Source organism: Neomonachus schauinslandi, chromosome 4, assembly GCF_002201575.2.
Source record: "Neomonachus schauinslandi chromosome 4, ASM220157v2, whole genome shotgun sequence".
In the NCBI taxonomy this organism is placed as follows: Eukaryota; Metazoa; Chordata; class Mammalia; order Carnivora; family Phocidae; genus Neomonachus; species Neomonachus schauinslandi.
In genome coordinates, this window is record NC_058406.1 from 83,760,465 (window position 1) to 83,780,020 (window position 19,556).

General features: G+C 37.6%; 1 protein-coding gene and 1 pseudogene across 1 annotated transcript in view; both read left to right on the forward strand.

Annotated features, from left to right (window-relative positions):
• SLC30A7 (solute carrier family 30 member 7) overlaps positions 1–19,556 on the forward strand; it is an 82,365-nt gene that overhangs the window by 39,926 nt on the left and 22,883 nt on the right. The gene's annotated exons all lie outside the window — the stretch shown is intronic.
• Positions 2,115–7,353, forward strand: LOC110580584 (annotated as a pseudogene).

A 19,556-nucleotide genomic window follows, 5' to 3' on the forward strand; every position in this document is an offset into this window, starting at 1 on the left:
AGAAAGTTATTAGAGTCGATGAAATGGGAGGCCATGGTGGCTTGGTCTGAGGTACTCATCTAGAGCCTGGAGAGATATAGATAAAGTTAGAAAATGCTTTGGGCTTAGAGCTAATAAGATTTGCTTATGGATATGAATGTTTAGATCAGGGTTGAGTAAAAGAAAGGAATCAAGGATAATTCCTAGAGTTTTTATGTGAGCAACCTAGTGAATGAAGGTGTCCTTATTAAAGAGGAAGGATTAGAGGAAGAATAATGTTTGTTTCTTTTTGAAGAGCACTGCAGATCAAAAGGTCTGTTTTGTTTGTGAGTAAGTTTGAGATCTCTCATTAGACATTTTTATAGAGATCTCATAGGCAGGGAGGTACAAATACGGAATTCTTGGGAGAACTCAGCTGAGTACAAAGGATTGGAAATCGTACACATGTAGATTTAAAGTCATGGAGTGGCATTTATTTGGCATGAATCACAATTCCCACCCCTTCCATTTTCCTGGAAAACATCCTTCTTTTCTGCAGGACCCAGTTTAGCTTCAGGGTTCCTTTCAGTATAGTGTTTCAAGCAGCCACAACCAATCAACTACAGTTGACTTTCAAGATAAAACCTATATATCATCCTTATTAAGTCTTACCAGTCTATTTATAAAACTTCTTCTCACTAGTTTACATAAATATATAGTCTCAAATTCATATAATTTGATTCTTTCTCATTATTGTTAAATTTTAACATTTTTATGTGTTCTTTTCCATTGTTCTGATAACAAAAGTAATACATTTGATTGTAAAAAAAAACTCAAACATTACTGAAATGTACAACTTATCTTGGAAATGTTCTCATAATCTCACCTCTTGAATATAAACCAGGAAACTTTAACATATCTAAAAATCATTGAATAATGGGGCACCTGGGTGGCTCAGTCGGTTAAGCGTCTGCCTTCGGCTCGGCTCATGAGCCCAGGGTCCTGGGATCGAGCCCCGCATCAGGCTCCTTGCAGGGAGCCCGCTTCTCCCTCTCCCTCTGCCTGCTGCTCTTCCAGCTTGTGTTCCCTCTTTGTCTCTGTCAAATAAATAAGTAAAATCTTTTTAAGAAATCATTCAATAAATGTTTTAGTGCATACTCTGTGCTAGACAGTAAACAACATAGGCAAATACCCAGCCCCTGCGGAGCTTATATTCAAATAGGGGTTACAGTCAATAAAGCAGATGAACATACAGATAGATGACGTAATGTCTTAGGGTGGTGAATGCTATGAAGCAGGGTAAGGGGGTGCTATTTTAGAAGGGCTTGCAAAGTCCTCTGCATAAAGTGACAGAGCCCTTAATAGTGAAGAAGAGGGGCAGGGGACTGTTCAAAAGATTATTCCTGGTAGAGGGACCGTCAGGTAAACACATCAGATGGGAAGCTGCCTGACATGTGTAAGGAGCAGGGAGAAGGACAGAAGTGCAATATACAGGGCAGAGTGTAGAGTATCTAGAGTTCGGGAGGAGGTTGGGGTGGAAGATAAACTGGGTGTCATCTGCTTATGTATGGTACTTAAAGCCATGAGATTGGATGAGTTTTCCCGGAGAGGGAGACCTGGTGGAGAGGAGAAGAGGTCTGACGACTGAACCCTGAAAGGCAGGGCACAGGGCGTAGCTCCAGCTGAGGAGGGTGGCCTGTGGGATGGGAGGAGAGACGCAAACGCACACTGTCTTAGGAGCTGCGTGAAGAAAGCATTTCAGACAGGAAGGAGTGATCCACCCTGTTAAATGCTGCTATGACTGATAGTTGGCAACTGAGCCAAGACACTCAGAAGGGTAATGAGGAGGAAAGCCTGTTTGGAGGAGCTTCAGGAGAGAATGGGAAGGAAAGAAATGGGGGTAGCAACCATAGTCAACTCTGCTTGAAGGCCTTTTGCTGTAAAGGGGAGCAGTGTGATCGCCTGCCAGTGCCGAGGGCCCCTTTGAAGTCTGCAGTCATTAATTTAAAGTGAAAACCACCAGCACCGCTGTGTGTTTTTCTCTAGTCTTGCTCAGCTACTTGATAAAAGGTAGGGAATAGACAGATTGAGCCATTTGGGGTGTTGTCAGAGGAGTACTGACAGAGTGAGAAAGGAGCACAGCAGGGATTATTGCGATGGGAAATGAAGATTTAAAGGTGGTAATAGAGGCTGAAAAAGAGGAGAAAAGTGAGAAGGTTAGTAGGTCGGAGCTCTGGCAGGAGGGTGAGTGCAGCAAGTAGGGGAGACGCAGGCTCTGAGAGGCTTGAACTTGGCATCTGCAGGTCTCAAGTGTGGCTGTAGGGGTGGATCCAAGATAAACTTGTCAGATAGAGGCCCGTGTGCCGGATGGACTGCCCACATGGGTGTTGAAACTAAGAGTCATGAAAAAGGTAGAGGTGGAAAGAGAAGCCCATGGCTATGCTCTTTAGTGACTGAGGGGAGCTATCCAGAGTCATAGCACTGGGAGTCAAGATGGGTAGAGGGTGGAATAATCTGATGGCCGGGAACTTAAAGGAACTTTTTTTGTGGGGGGGAGGGAGTAGGTGGAGCAAAGATCTGGAAATAGTAGTGAGGACGTTTACCTCACCGCAAACTCCACTAGTACGCGGAGCGTGGGAGAGAAAAGAGTGCTGTAGGGACAACAGTGTCCTCAGGCAATAGCCAGTTTTCAGGTAGAGCATGAGTAAGTCTTTCATGCAATGATAATAAATAAAACAAGGTACAGGGCAACACATAGAATGATTCATTATTATAAAGAGTCTTTATCTAAAATACATATTTCTCTTTACATGTATTGGGAAAATATCAGATTGCATATATATACATATATGTTATTTAGGTCTCTCTGGGTGGTGCCATTGTATTTTATATTTATTTTGGGTGGGGTGATGCATTTTTAAAATTGTGCTTCTTTCCTAACGTCTCTAAGGCAAATCAACATTTCTGACTTTACCTCATAAACATAATTTTTTTAATAGAGGGCAATAAAAAAAGTAATAGCTCCAGAGGACAAAAATAAAGACATTCCAGTTGTCTATTTTTATGTTAAGAGAGCAAACTTAATTTACTAAATGTTCATATGATAATGAAATATTTGTAAGCAGATCACTCGAGATGTTTTTCAAATTGTGTAAGAGTTTGCCTGGTTAGCCAAAACTGATTTTAGGAAATACGTGGAAACTCTTACCGACTCAATAAAATAGAGTATAAAGAAGTAATTTTCCTTACCCTTAATTTTATATGTATTTGCAGTTCACCAAGAGCAAAAGAAATAATAGGACTGTATATGTTTTCTGGACCTAAATGTTCCACGATTTGGAACATGCCATGAAAATAGACGTCTCTCCCTTGTAGGCTGCCCAGTGTTCCATTTTCACTTTCACAGTGAAAGTGATTTCTTAGAAAAAGTTTTTCTCTCAACATTTTCTAACACAGGCAAAGGATGCTTTAAATTGCTCAGTAAAACTGAGTTGTGCTGTGATGAATTTTGTTTCCAAATGAAAAGCAGGAGATCCAGTACAACAGTGAGAGTGTCATTTTTTTATCTTCTGAAAATACACTTCTTTTAAGAGATTTCAGAGTCGTTTTTGCTCCTTTTTTCCTTAGTAGTTGAGTTGGAATGGAAAGTGGATTCATAACTTAGCCTACAGAAATCTGAACAGTTAGTTGTAGCTTTGAATCACATTGTGATTTATTTAAAAGGGATGCCCTTTATATAGCTTGATTTTTGATTCACTGAAATAAAAGAGGTACCTATGCATGATGGGAAAAAATACATAAACAGGATGCAGAAATAAGCTTTGTTTCTGGTGTGGTATTTTTGAAGCTGTGCTGCAATTTTTTTTAAAATCGGTTTTCTACAACTCACCAGTTACCACCTTGTGGTGCTTTGTACCGTTTTACCATAATCATTTGTAAATACAAAGAAAAACTTTTAAACAAAAGAAATCGTCTTTTTGTTAGGTGTAAAAGTTTTTCAAGAAATATATTTATTTCTTATCATTTTGAAGAACAAAATAGCCCAACTTGCAGAGGCAAACTAAAGTACAGACTTTAGAAATGAGAGTAATGGTCATAAATAGAGATATGAAATGGAAAGAATATGCACTAATGAAAACAAAATTATATACTTGAAATTCTAAATCATAGGTGATCATCATTGTTAATGAATACAGGATTTGAACCAGATACTGATTTTGATAAACCTTGTTGATTCTTTGGTTAAATAATTATTTGTGATAATAGATAATTATTAACTAAATAGATAAATAATTATTAATTAAAAAGTAGCATTTTTTTAAACATGTAAGAAGCTGCCATATCTTCAAATAGTCATATATGTAAGAAATAACGGGGGTTTTTTTTCAAATATGGTTTTGCCTAATAATTTCCTTTGTGACTCATCTTTCAAGTGGTTATAATTTATGAACTATACTTCTGGGGTAAGGCAAGCAGTTTCTTAAGATTTTACCTTGTTTGTATGTGTCTATATTGTAAAACTGAATAAATGGGAACATCATCGTATAATAACTATTTTTAAATATATATAAAACCATCATAGAGCATTTATAAATACTGATTAGTCTAACAGCCTTTCTCAACGAGCATTCTGGGAGAGAATCCCTAAGGCATTCATTTGTTTTTAAGTATTAACCTCTCACCTATACATCTAGAAAAGTACTGGTTATGTTACTGTCCTTGGGGAAATTCAGAAATAGTCACTCAAATTATTTTGTGTTTTTGGTAGTTCAGAGCATGAATCCTAGTTAAGAAAGGGTGGCAGACAGTCTTAGAAGTATTGGAAAGGGGGCTTCTGGGTGGCTCAGTACGTTAAGCATCTACCTTTGGCTCAGGTCATGATCCCGCCGTCAGGCTCCCTGCTCAACGGAGAGTCTGCTTCTCCCTCTCCCTCTGCCCTCCCCCTCCCCCTCACCCCCAGCCCCGCTCATGCGCACTCTCTCTCTCTCTCAAATAAATAAAATCTTAAAAAAATATATTGAAAGAGCAGAGCAAGCATGGTAATGTATTAGTGATCATTAGCTTATTGGACAAGAGAGTGTTTGAGACTACTTTAAACAAGAGAGTGTTTGAGACTTAAAAATTTGAAAGAAGAGGTTATTTTATGTAAAATCTACTAATTTATTTCTGTAAAACTCATGAAAATAATGGAAAAACTGACAAGCATAATTTAGTACAGTTACAGATACAAAATTGATGTACAAAATTAATACCCTTTATGTATAAGCAAAATCCAGCCTGTAGATAAAATGTGCAAAACTTGTGTGAGGAAAAGTTTTTAAATGCTTCTAAAAAACACAAATGGACTTGAACAGAGCCTCTTCTGTTTTTGAAGAATCAACATCATAAACATGTCAATTCTTAGATTTATTTAAAAAATTAAAACTATTCTAATAAAAATACCAACAGGTTTTTTTTTTTTCTGGAGGGTGGTAGTAAAAGTTGATTTTAAAGCTTATAAAGAGGAAAAACAAGCAGGAGGAATGCCCAAGAAAACCCTGGAAAATAAAATATAAAATGTAAAGAAAGCCTTTATAGTTAAAATAGTGAGGTGCCTGAAGAATCAAATCTATGGAGCAGATTAGAAAGTCCAGAAATAGGGGCACCTCGGTGGCTCAGTCATTAAGCGTCTACCTTCGGCTCAGGTCATGGTCCCAGGGTCCTGGGATTGAGCCCCACATCAGGCTCCCTGCTCCGCGGGAAGCCTGCTTCTCCCTCTCCCACTCCCCCTGCTTGTGTTCCCTCTCTTGCTGTGTCTCTCTCTGTCAAATAAATAAATAAAATCCTTAAAAAAAAAAAAGTCCAGAAATAGATTAAAGATTTTCTTTAAATTAAAGATGAGCAGGGAGCCTGGTGCGGGGCTTGATCCCAGGACCCTGAGATCATGACCTGAGTTGAAGGCAGACACTGAACGGACTGAAACACCCAGGCACCCCCAGAAATAGATTTATGTGCAAATACAAATTTAGTAAGGATAAAGGTAGCATTTCAAATAAGTGGGGGAAAGATGAGCTTTCTAATAACTGGACAGCTATTTGGAGAAAGATAAATTTGGAACTGAAGCTAATACTATGTACACCTGGATGAATTCCAAATTGATGAGAGCTCTCAAAGTAAAACATGAGACCATGCTAATACTAGGAGAAAGCATGTCTGAATTATTTTGTAATATGAGAATATTAGGGGAATAACTATGGCTCAAAACCTAGAATCAATAAGAAAAAAGATTGATGAATTAAGGTACATGAAAAAACTTTGGCATAGAAAAGAAAACATCAAAAGGGAAGTCAAGCTCTTTTCCTCAGCAGGACCGCAGCAGGAGCAGCTGTGGTGCTAGTCTCTTTGAGCTGTCCAACTCCATTCTTGTCGCCGCAGCGACACCTGCACTCGCCGCCACCATAACTGAGCAGATACTTGGTCGTATCCTCAAGGGCCACAACAGCTGGGTAACCCAGATCACCACCACTCCCCAGTTCCCAGACATGATACTGTCTTTCTCTTGAGAGAAGACCATCATCATGTGGAAGCTGCCCAGGGATGAGACTGATGATGGCATCCCTCAGTGTGCCCTTTAGGGTCATTCCTACTTTGTTGGTGAGGTGGTCATCTCCTCAGATGGCCAGTTCACCCTCTCAGTCTCCTGGGATGGAGCCCTTCATCTCGGGGATCTCACAACAGGTACCACGGTACCACCACACGCAGATTTGTAGGCCATACCAAGGATGTGCTGAGTATGGCCTTCTCTGACAACTGACAAGTTGTCAGTAGCTCCTGAGATAAAAACATCAAGCTATGAATAATACTTGGAGTGTATGCAAATACACTGTCCAAGATGAGAGCCATTCGGAGTGGGTGTCTTGTGTCTGCTTTCCACCCGGTAGCAGCAATCCCATCATTGTCTCCTGTGGCTGGAACAAGCTGGTCAAGGTATGGAAGCTGGCAAACTGCAAGCTGAAGACCAGTCACATCGGCCACACGGGCTACCTGAACACTGTGACTATCTCTCCAGATGGATCCCTCTGTGCTTCTGGAGACAAGGATGGCCAAGCTGTGCTGTGGGACCTCAATGAAGGCAAGCACCTTTATCTGCTAGATGGTGGGAACATCATCAATGCCCTGCACTTCAGTCCTAACTGATACTGTCTCTGTGCTGCCCCGGGCACCAGCATCAAGATCTGGGACTTGGGAGGCAGGATCATTATAGAGGAACTGAAGTAGGACATTATCGGTACCAGCAGCAAGGCAGAGCCCTGCTAGTATACCTCTCTGGCCTGGTCTGCTGATGGCCAGACTCTGTTTGCCAGCTACATAGAAAACCTGGTGGGAAGGTGGCAGGTGACCATGGGCACCCCCTAGAAATATATGGCAGAGTTTTAGAAATAAAACATTGGTTTTCTGACTTTAAAAAACAAGCAAAATTAAAAGGGAAGTCACAGACATAATAAACTGATAAATATTTGTCACTTAGAACATGAAAGGCTAACCTCCCTAACATAGAGCTCCCAAAAAGAAAAAAAGACTAACAGCCTGATAAACAAATGGGCAAAAGTGTAAGTTCATTTAGTTTACAGGAGAAGAAATACAAGTTATATTTAAACATATAAAACTAGTTCAGCCTCACTCATAAAAAAAGAAATGCAAATTAAAACTACATTGAGACACCGCCTCTCATCTATCAGGTGGATAAATATCCAAAAGTTTGCATAATTTTTTTGTCAAGGCTACAGGTAAAATAGGCAGAACATTGCTGACAGAAATGAGAATGGTACTATCTCTGCAGAAAGAATGTTGACAGTATCTAGCATAATTAATTGTGTATTTATCTTTGATTAAGGAGTCCTACTTCTAGAAATATTTGTATCCTAAAGATGAACTGGCAAAAATATAAAAGAATACATTTATTCTTTGTGGCTTTATTTGCTATAGCCCAAAATTGGAAAGAACACAAATGTCCATCAGAAAGGGAATTCTGTGCAGCCCTAAAAAAAAGAATTCAGTTGGGGGAAGAGAGGTGACATCAGCAAGATGGCAGACTAGGAAGCCCTAGATTTCTTTCCTTCATGGAGGATAGAAATTTAACACAACAAACTTACAAAATAGATCTGTAGAAATCCTGAAACCAGTTCAAAGGTTCCTGCACCCCAGGCTAGCGGGAAGCCAACCATGTGGAGGCTTGATAGGAAATGTGTGACACTTTTTACTCTCTCATTAGAGCGACTCCCACCCCCCAGCCCTGCCCAGGGTGGAATGTTTGGGAGGAAAACCCCAACTCCCACATTATCCCTAGAGAGGGAAAGGAGTTGAACATACCTCCAACTGACTTTTGGGGGCTGCTGCCTGAGAGATAGTGTCTTTTTTGCTTGTATCCAAGTACTGACAGAAACAGAATGCCAGGTTGGGCATCCCTGAGAAGAATGGCCTGCATTAGAGTCTGCAGTACCACAGACTGACACTAGATGGAACCCCAGGACGATTTACTATAGCCTAGCTGGCTGCAATATTACAGACACAAACTCCTGAGTAGAAGCTCAGGAGCTCCTGAGTAGAAGCCAGCAACCCTCTTCAAACAGGGCAGATTACCTACAAAAAAGCACATAGAGGACACATACCCAGAAAAGACTTTTGAGGTCCCCAGAATCTCTAGCCAGGCCTAGTAGAGAAAGTCATCCTTGTATGAAACTAGACCACAAAGTTTGGAGAGTTGGTTGATTTCTTCAGATGCCAAATCCCAACAACAAAAAATAAGACATATGAAGAAACAGCCAACTGTGATACATTTAAACTAATAAATTAGATCTGTAGAAATCAAATCCTTAAAAAAAGGAGATATGAATTGCCAGATAAAGAATTCAAGATTACCATCATAAGGATACTTAATTAACTAAAAAGAAAGCATAGATAGACAAACAAAATTAGGAATATGATGCATGAACAAAATGAGAATATGAACAAAGAGATAGAAACTAGGAAGAATGGCCAAACAGAAATTCTGGAACTGAAGAATAACAGTACTAAATTGAAAATTTATTGGCAGGACTCAGTGAATTTGACCAGATAGAAGATAGAGTCAGTGAACCTGAACACAGACTTACAAAAATTACTGAAGCAGAGAAGGCAAAAATGAAAAATGAAGAGAGCCCAAGGTTATTTATGGACAAGAACAACAACATACAAATATGGGAGTCTCAGAAAGTGAAGAAAGAAAGGAGCAGAGAACCTGTTGAAGAAATAATGGCCAAAACTTACTCAAATTTGAGAAAAGAAATGGACATACAAATTCAAGAAACTTTAAGAAGTAGGATAAATCTAAAGAGGCATACACTGAGACACATCATAAACTGTAAAATGTCACATGTAAAGTGAGAATCTTGAAAGCAGCACGATTAACTTGTCGCATGCTATGAAGACCACAAAGAAAATGTCTATAGAATATACACAAAGGGAAATGGGAAGTGAATCAAAACATGTCACTACAGAAAAATCAATGAAACACAAAGCAAGAGAGGAAAAGAGGAACAAAAAGCTATTAGACAGAAAACAATGAATAGGAATAGTAAGTCCTTTCATACCAGTAATTACTTTAAACGTAAACAGATTAAACATACCTATTAAAAGACATCGACTGGCTGAGTGGATTAAAAAAAAAAAAAAAGCATGGGGTGGCTGGGTGACTCAGTTGGTCAAATGTCTGACTCTTAATTTTGGCTCAGGTCATGATCTCAGAGTTGTGAGATTGAGGCCCACGTCCAACTCTGTGCTGGGTGTGGAGCCTGTTTACGACTCTCTCTCTCTCCCTCTGCCCCTTGCCCCTAAAAAAAACAAACAAAACATGATCCAGTTTTGTTCTGCCTATAAGAGATGGACTTTAGATCCAGATATAAACAGACTAAAAGTGAAAAGGTGAAAAAAGATATTCTATACAAACAGGAATCTAAAGAGATCGCAGTGGCCATACTTAGACAAAATAGATATATCAAACAAAAGAGACTTTAAGACAAAAACTGCCACAAGAGACAAAGAAGGACATTGTACCTTGTTTTCACTTATGGATAGAACAACCAAGTAGAGGATCCATAAGAAAAGAGTAGTCTTCAACAATACTGTAGACCAACTGGGCTTAACAGAAATATGTATACCACTCCACCCAATAACAGCAGAATACACATTCTTCTCAAGCAAACATAGAACAATATCCCAGATAGACTACATGTTAGGTAACAACAGAATTTGTAACAAATTTTAGAAGATTTAAATTATATATCTTCTATGATCAAAATGGAATGAAACTGGAAATAACTAGCAGAAAGAAAACATGAAAATCCAAAATTATGTGGAAATTAAATAACCTATTCTTTAACAACCAGTGGGTCAAAGAAGAAATTACAAAGGAATTTAGGAAATATCTAGAGACAAATGAAAACAAAAACACAACATACCAAAACTTACGGGGTACAGTGAAAGCAATACTAAGAGTGAAGTTCATAGTGACAAATACCTAGACTTTGAAAAAATTTCAGCATATTCACATGACTTTATTTTATCTCATTTTAGTTTTGTGAAGAAAAAAAAAATCAAATCAGTGACCTAACTTTATACATTAAGGAACTAGAAAAAGGAAACTAAAAAACTAAAAAGTTAGCAGAAAGAAGAAATAATAAAGATTGGAGCAGAGATAAATGACAGAGAGAATAGAAAAACAATAGAAAACAACAAAACCTAGAGTTGGTTTTCTTGAAAAGATTAACAAAACTGACAAACCCTTAGCTAGATAAACGAAGAAAACAGAAGATTCAAATATCTAAAGTTAACAGTGAAAGAGGAGACATTACAACTGATGTCGCAGAAATAAGAAATAAAAGGAACTACAATGAACAATTATATGCCAACAAATTAGAAAACTTAGAAGAGATGGATGTATTTCTAGAAACATCCAACCTACCAAGACTGAATCATGAAGAAATAAAAAAATCTGAACAAACCTATAACAAGTGAGGAGCCAGTAATTAAAGAATTGAAGCACTAATCAAATACTTTTCAACAACAAAAAAGCACAGAACCAGATGAATTTACTGGTGAGTTCTACCAAGCATTTAGAGAAGAATTAACATCAATTCTTTTTCAAACTCTTCCAAAGAATTAAGGAGGAGAAGAGACTTCCAATCATTCTGTGAGGCAAGAATGACCCAGGTATACTGAAACCAGACAAAAAATGACAGGAAAAGAAAACTATAGACCAAGGGACATCTAGGTGGCTCAGTCGGTTAAGCAGCTGCCTTCGGCTCAAGCCATGATCCCAGCATCCTGGGATCAAGTCCTGCAGTGGGCTTCTTGCTCAGTGGGGAACCTGCTTCTCTCTCTCTGCCTGTTGCTCCCCCTGCTTGTGCTCTCTCTCTCTCTGACAAGTAAATAAATAAAATCTTAAAAAAACCACACACACACACTATAGACCAATATTCCTCATGAATATTGACATAAAAGTCCTAAACAAAATATGAGGCAAAATGAATTCAACAGCACATTAAAAGGATCTTGCATCATGACTAGGTGGAATTTACACTTAGAATGCAAGGATGGTTCGACATATGAAAATCAATTGATGTTATATACCAAATGGAAAGTGAAGGAAAAAAGACATGATCATCTCAATCAGCTCAGAAAAATCATGTGACAAAATTCAACAGCCATGAAATGGTAAAACACTTAACAAATTAAGAAAAGAAGGAAACTACCTCAACATAATAAAAGCCATGTATGAAAAACCCAGAGTTAACATCATACTCAGTGGGGAAAGACTCAAAACTTCTCCTCTAAGATCAAGAACAATGCAGGCATGCCCAATTCCACCACTACTGTTCACCATAGTACTGAAAATTCTAGCCAGAGCAATCAGACAAGAAAAAGAAAGGCATACAAAGAGGAATTAAAATTTCCTGTTCACACATGACATGTTCTTAAATGTAGAAAACCCTAAAGATGCCATTAAAAAGCTATTAGGACTAATAAAAGAATTTAGCAAAGTTGCAGAATACAAAATCGACACTCAAAACTCAGTTGTGTTTCTATATACTAACAATGACCAATCTAAAAATGAAATTTAAAAAATAATCCCATTTACTATAGCATCAAAAAGGATAAAATACTTAGGAATAAACTTCACCAAGGAAGTGAAAGACTTGTACACTGAAAACTACAAAACATTGCTAAAGGAAATCAAAGAAGATATGAATAAAAGGATGGATCAGAACTTAATATTGTTTAAATGTGTATACTATCCAAAGTGATCTGCAGGTTCAGTGCAATCTCTATCAAAATCCCAATGACATTTTTTGGTTAAAAAAATATCCTAAGATTTGTATGGAATCTCAAAGGACGATGAATAGCCAATACAATCTTGAGAAAGAAGGAGGCCTCACTTCCTGATTTCAAAACATACTACAAAGCAACAGTAATTAAGATGGTGTAGTCCTGGCATAAAGATAGGCATATAGACCAATGGAACAAATGGCCCAGGAATAAACCCTTGCATATATAGCCAAATTATTTTTGACAAGAGTGCCAAGACTATATACAGTGGAGAAAGTACAGTCTCTCTTCAACAAATGGTTTTAGGAAAACTGGATACCCACATGCAAAAGAATAAAGTTGGACCCTTACCTTATAACTACATGCAAAAATTAACTCAAAATGGATTAAAGACCTAAATATATGATCTAAAACTCTTAAACTTCTAGATGAAAACATAGGGGGCAAGCTTCAGGACATTGGATTTAGCAGTGATTTCTTGGCTATGACCCCAAAGGATAGGCAACAAAATAAAAAATAGATAAATGGGACTTTACCGAACTTAAAAGGTATTGGTGCGTCATACGAAACAATCAGCAGAGTAAAAAGGCAGCCTCTGGAATGGGAGCAAATAATTGTAAGTTATATATCTGATATGGGGTTAATATGCAGAATGTATAAGGAAAATCTACAACTCAAGCAACAATAACAACAAATAATCTGATTAAAAAACAGGCAAAAGATTTGAACAGACATTTCTCCCAAGAATATATACAACTGGCCAATAAACATATGAAGAGATGTTCAAACAGCACTAATCATTAGGGAAATGCAAATTCCTACAATGAGATATGACTCCATTAGGATGGCCGTTATCAAAAGAATAGATAATACGTGTTCATGAGGATATGGAGAATTTGGAACTTTTGTGCAGTGTTGGTAGGCATGGCATGGTACAGCCATTATGGAAAATATGGATGTTCTTAAGAAAGTTAAAAATAGACTTGTGTGCACACTCTCTCTCTCTGACAAATAAAAATCTTTTAAAAAATACAATAAAAAGTAATGTAAATTTTTAAAGGTGGAAACCATATTAAGTTTTTTCAACTTTGACTCACTTTTTTTTTTCACTTTTTTTCACTTGTTTGCACAAGAAAAAAAATTAGTCCCTCTTGGTTCTTCAGTTTTAATATTCATTGTTGTGTGTAATTAATTTCAAACTCTTCCACTAGCTATAGCCTGCTCTTAAGTTACTCTGTTCTCTTGCTTAATTAATCCTTGAAAAACATAATTTCTACCCGTATCTCAGCAACTAAGCATTTTCATATAGTCAGCATCCAATGTAATGTAGCAATTAGAAACCTACCTTCAGATACTCAGTAAAAAGTCTGTTCTCACAGTGGTATTTTAAAAGTTTGATTTGGGTAAACAATTTAATAAGGGTCCTTTTGCCTTTGCTTTGTATTTCCCATGTTTGGTTTACTTCTCACATAACATGTGACTTTCTTTCTTTTTTTATTATTTTTTTTTATTTTTATTTTTTTTTATTCATTTGAGAGAGAAAGAATGAGACAGAGAGAGCATGAGACGGGGGAGGGTCAGAGGGAGAAGCAGACTCCCAGCCGAGCGGGGAGTCCGATGTGGGACTCGATCCTAGGACTCCAGGATCATGACCTGAGCCGAAGGCAGTCGCTTAACCAACTAAGCCACCCAGGCACCCAACATGTGACTTTCTTTGGAAGTTATCATTGAGGATGGGCCCACAATGGTAACTAGGTGTCAGGGATTTGCTTCTATTCAAGTCTTGACAATACCAGTCAGCTCTCAGATGATGGAAAACATTTATATCGTTACTGAGCTTTTAAATTGCTTTTTGTGGTTCAGGCTTCCTATACACTTTGAAGATCAGCTTTTCCTAAAAGTCAGACCTCTCCTGTAGGCAAAGGTGCTTTGTGAGCACTAGCAAAGCCATGTTGATGACTTCATTGGAAGAAATATTGGAGTGTGGTTAAGAGCATTTGCTAGGGAGCCAAAGTGCCTGGGTTCAAATCCCGGTTTCACCATTTAGCTGTGTGACCTTGGGCAAGTCACTTAGCCTCTCTATGCCTCACTTTTGCAACTTTAGAGTGGGGCTAACAGTAATGCCTACCTCATAATTTGTTATGTATGGATTAAATGGGTTAAGATATATAAAGTCTAGCACAAATTGGGAAAAAATTGGGAAGCATTGTGTAAGCGTTAATTGCTTGCCTACCTTCCTTCCCAAAAGGAATGCTTTTGGCAGGCAGGCACCATTCACTTAAATGATTTCTCACATGCCCTCCCCCCCCCCATTAACTGACCCTCATTCATTCATTATCAAGTGGGGAGAAAGAGGGAGAGAGAAAGGAGGGAAAGAATAAAAGAAATACAGTCAGTTGGTGACTGCCTCCACCATTTCGGAGGGCAGAGGAGCTGCTGCATGTTAACAGTGCCCCTTTGCTACTTGTCTCTGCTCTCCTTCCTGGATCCTGGATTTCTTCACAGGAACACACTCAGCCATCTAGAGGCAAAGCTCTGTTACTATATGGTGAGGAAATGTTATGGTTTAAATACCACATAGATTGAATCAGTACACGTATACCATTTTTTAACTTTCACCAGACAGACACAGTTTAGCCCAGATTCCTAATAACCTTGTTCAACCTAGAGATTAATCAGTACTTTGGTTCCATTCCTTTTGGATTTTTCTTGCTGACCTCAAGGCCTTTTTGTTCTGAGTTAAAACCTGTGATCGCTGAAGCTATCTGAATGATAATTGATTTGATTTTGATAGTCATGACAAATATTTCTTGCCATCTTATCTGGTTTTTCTAAACAAGATCCCGTGTCTTCACTTCTATACTGTTTTCAAAATGCAGATCTCCTTAAAGAACTTTATCTCCTGCTTTTGTCTATCTTACTTCTAGCTACTGCTTTCAAATGGGTTACAGAACTAGTGGGGAGGTTCTTCCAGGTCTCGTTATCTTTTCAATACAAATGTTACCATATTTAATACAAATGTGAATTTGTTCCTGCCCCGTCTTCTCAAAACTATATATTTTATGGAGCTTTTTGCCCTCTTCCTTCATTGATTCCATTGTCTCTTCCCAATTCCCTACCTCTTGACAGGATATCAGTGTGAATTTGCACTCGTTTTTCTTCTTTATCTACACCTTTGTTCTTTATGGCTACATAATAGATCATTTAATAATTTTTTCCTATATTGCTGATGTGATTTTAGTTTCTTATTCATGAGAATGAAGAAAAGAGCTTTCATTAAGATAATAAATTTCAAATCAAGAATTGGGAGTGATGATTGCTCCTGCCTGAGTTTAATTCTTTCTCACCTGTACTTGAATAGAGGATAAGATACTTTTGCTTCTATTTATTAGAAATTCTTTTGGGAGAGGCACCTGAGTGGCTCAGTAGGTTAAGCATCTGCCTTCGGCTCAGGTCATGATCCCAGGGTCCTGGAATTGAGCCCCGTATCTGGCTCCTTGCTTGGTGGGGAGCCTGCTTCTCCTTCTCTGCCTGCTGCTCCCCCTGCTTGTGCGCGCTCTCTCTCTCGCTATCTCCCTCTCTGTCAAATAAATAAATCTTCAAAAAAAATTCTTTTGGGGAGTGACTAAATTGAGGGGACCTTTATTGTTTTGCTATTTAGCTATTACTTTGAAGGGTTGAAAGTCACCCTTTCAAACACCCTTTCAAACACGCCAGAGTGTTTGAAATTTTAAAATAGATTATACATTCAGCAGACATATGCCAAGTGCTTATTGTATTCCAAGTACTGTGCTAGGCACTGGGAATAAAAAGAATATGACATGACCTCTGACTCTAGAGGACTTAATCATGATGAGACACTGTAGTGTGATGCAGAGAGTCTTAGCTTTGGAATCAGCACATCCAACTCTGCCTCTTACTAGTATATAACAAAGAGCAAGTTGTCTTAATCTCTCTGAGATGGTTTTCTCTTTTGTAAAATGAGGGAGTTGGCCTAAATATCTCTTAAAATCTTGCCTACATCTGACTTTCTGTCATTGCAGAATGGAATGTTTTAAGGTTACTTAAGGCTGGTGTGAGGATCAAATAAGAAAAAAAATTATGAAAGCACTTTAAAAACTATTAAGTGTTGTCTAAACAAAGACATTACTAATTACTTACTAATTTGACATTATTTACTAATGCTTTTGGTCCAAAGACCAGATGTATTAGGTGTTATAAATAAGTTCCAGACGTTTAAGGAAAAGAGTGACCTTTTCATGACTTTGGCTCTGAGTTCTAGGGTTATTTAAGGGTATGTAATTATCACCATTATTGACTAAAGTAGGTACTCTGTAAATGTGCATTGATTTAAACCATAGGTTTTGAAACTCAGTGTAATTATAAGGTAAACCACAATTCCTGTGGTTTGGAGTTATCTCTTCCATATTAGCCCCACAGGGCTTGATCTCACGACCCTGAGATTATGACCTGAGCTGAAATCAAGAGTCGGAGGCTTAACCGACTGAGCCATCCAGGTGCCCCTGCATTATGATTCTTGAAATTCTGGGTTAATAGGTAATTGTTCATCACTATGAAATAATTGTATTTATGCAAATATGACTGCATATTTACAGCTTGCCCTAGGACTACTGTGTTTAAACGTAGAGTATATGTCAACTCTGGGTCAGTTTTCTTTGGCTTTTTGTCCACTATACTTTCAAGTATATGACATATACCGGACCTTCAAATTTTATGGGTTCTTTAAAAAGTATACCTATCTTTTTCTAGGTTCGTAGATTGTAAGAACCCCTGATAATAGGCAGAAGGACTGAGCCCATAAGCCAATTCAAAAAGTTGAATCAGTAATTATGTTTTAATTATTATTATAGATGTTTATTCTCAGATCTAAGTAATAGTTTCAGCTCGCTGAAATTTTTTATTGCTAAGCATTACGATTATCACTAGTCTGTTCTTCAGAAGTTTTCATAATGTATACCCTTATCTTTTGTTTGGCTTGTTTATAATTACTGCTAGATAATTTAGTGTTGAAATGGTGAGACTTTCACTAAAAGCTGTTTCTCAAGTAAAATTCTGAATATATTTTCATTTGCAAAGTTACTGGCAATAAAGAGTAATAACTATTGCTTATTTAATCTGTTAGCATTTAAGCCTACATTAAGTTTATGTTTATGACTGTATGATTATAAATTTGATTTACCTTCAGCTTTTGAAGAATAAAACCATAACCCTGTTTTACTGGTAAATTCATATACCTAATGACTCATGCCTTTTATATATGCTAGGAAAATGGTGTTCATTTTTAAAGTTAGAATTGAGTTAGTCAACCAGAAGCGGGAACCTCTAATTGTTTCCACATGCTTACTTTTTGGGTTTGGATGCAACTCTAAGTGTTAGCTCAGTCAGGAATTTGCTAAGCTTGTCTTTTTCCCCATATCCTTTCATTATGGGTAGATAGATCCATGCTAAAATCTCTTTTATGATTTCCCATTACGATAGTTAATCAGAAAAATATGGACACAAACTCCTAAGCTAAACACAATTTTAAAAGGCAAAAATAAAGTTTCTGCAGGTTTCTTTTACATTTTATGATCTTTAAAATTGTTATAGAAATTGACCATGGTTCTAAATTGCTCTATCACCATGCGACTTAGCAAGCACCTTTCTCCTTCCACCACAGTTTCATAACCCTCTTACAGATATAGCTGAAATCCTTACATAATTTCAGAGTTACTGTTAGACAAAATTAGTGTGACACATCAGTGTGCTTTGGTGAAATGCTTGCTGCTGTTGAATGTAAGCATTTTATGAAAATTCCACTGAACCAGGCAACCATTTTGAATTTTATAATCTAGCAAAATCAGTAAATACCTCATTGACCCTTACCAAAAAAATACACTGTTCTAATTATTTCCTTATATCAATTATGATACCTTTTATTTAAGTTATTTTAAAATTAATTTTATTAAAATGTTTATTTGCATTATGATTCTTTTTTGTTTTTGAGAGAGAGCACACATGCACATGCTTGCACAAAGGGGAGGGGCAAAGGGAGAGAATCTTAAGCAGACTCCCTGCACTTGCTGAGCGCGAAGCCCCAGCTAGACTTGATCTCACCACCCTGAGATCATGACCTGAGCTGAAATCAAGAGTCGGAGGCTTAACCAACTGAGCCAATCACGATTATGCATTATAGTTCTTGAATTGAGTGTTAAAATGAGTGATCTCTAAATTCCCTGTTACTTTTAATAGTTTGTTATCTGTGATCATGGAAATTCTTCACCAATTCTACAATCTTCAAACTAAGGGCCACATGTGAAAATAAATTTTACGGGATAAAGGGAAAATACTGGGTGTTTTTTCTTTCTTTCTTTCTTTTTTTTTTTTAACAAATGTGGCAAGGAGTAGCTGGCTTTGGGAGGCAACATACATGGACTATAGACACAAAAATTTGAACGAAGGTTTGGATAAATTTGTAGATGATTCTGGGTGGCTTATTAAGAGACTGTATTAGGGGAATGCCCTTCAGGTTTGAAGGCTGATCTCTTCAAGGATTATTATAGCTTGGACTCAGTCATCTCTTCATTGTGTTTTAACTCACACACAAATTAGAAAAATTAGACTATGCCTAGGGTATTCTAAAACATTAAGTATTTTAAAGTTGTTTGCAAAAAGCTGTCTCACACCTGTTGCTTAATAGTATCATTGTTCAAGGGCGCCTGGGTGGCTCAGTCAGTTAAGCGACTGCCTTCGGCTCGGGTCATGATCTCAGGGGTCCTGGGATCGAGCCCTGCATCGGGCTCCCTGCTCTGCGGGAGGCCTGCTTTTCCCTCTCCCACTCCCCCTGCTTGTGTTCCCTCTCTCTCTGTGAAATAAATAAATAAAATCTTTAAAAAAAAAAATAATATCATTGTTCATATTGTATGCCTTCTGTTACAGTAGAGTCAGGTTCTTTTCCAGTTTTCCACTTTATTTTAAAGGTAGATTTAAAAGTAAGTTATCAACATAATAATAAAGGAAACTGTCACCAGAAGTTCATGGGAAATGAAAATGGATACAGGCGTCATCTCTAGTTGTTTTGCATTCATATGTGCCTTCTTCCAAATGGTAGGCCCTGAACAAGTGCTTGTTGCCTGATTTCTAGTCACCTTTCTATAGGCTTTTTCAAAAGTTGTGAATCCCTTTAAAGTAGCTATTTTATATTATTTATCTTTTTATTTTCAGTGCCTAGTACATGCTTGGCAAATAGTAGGCAT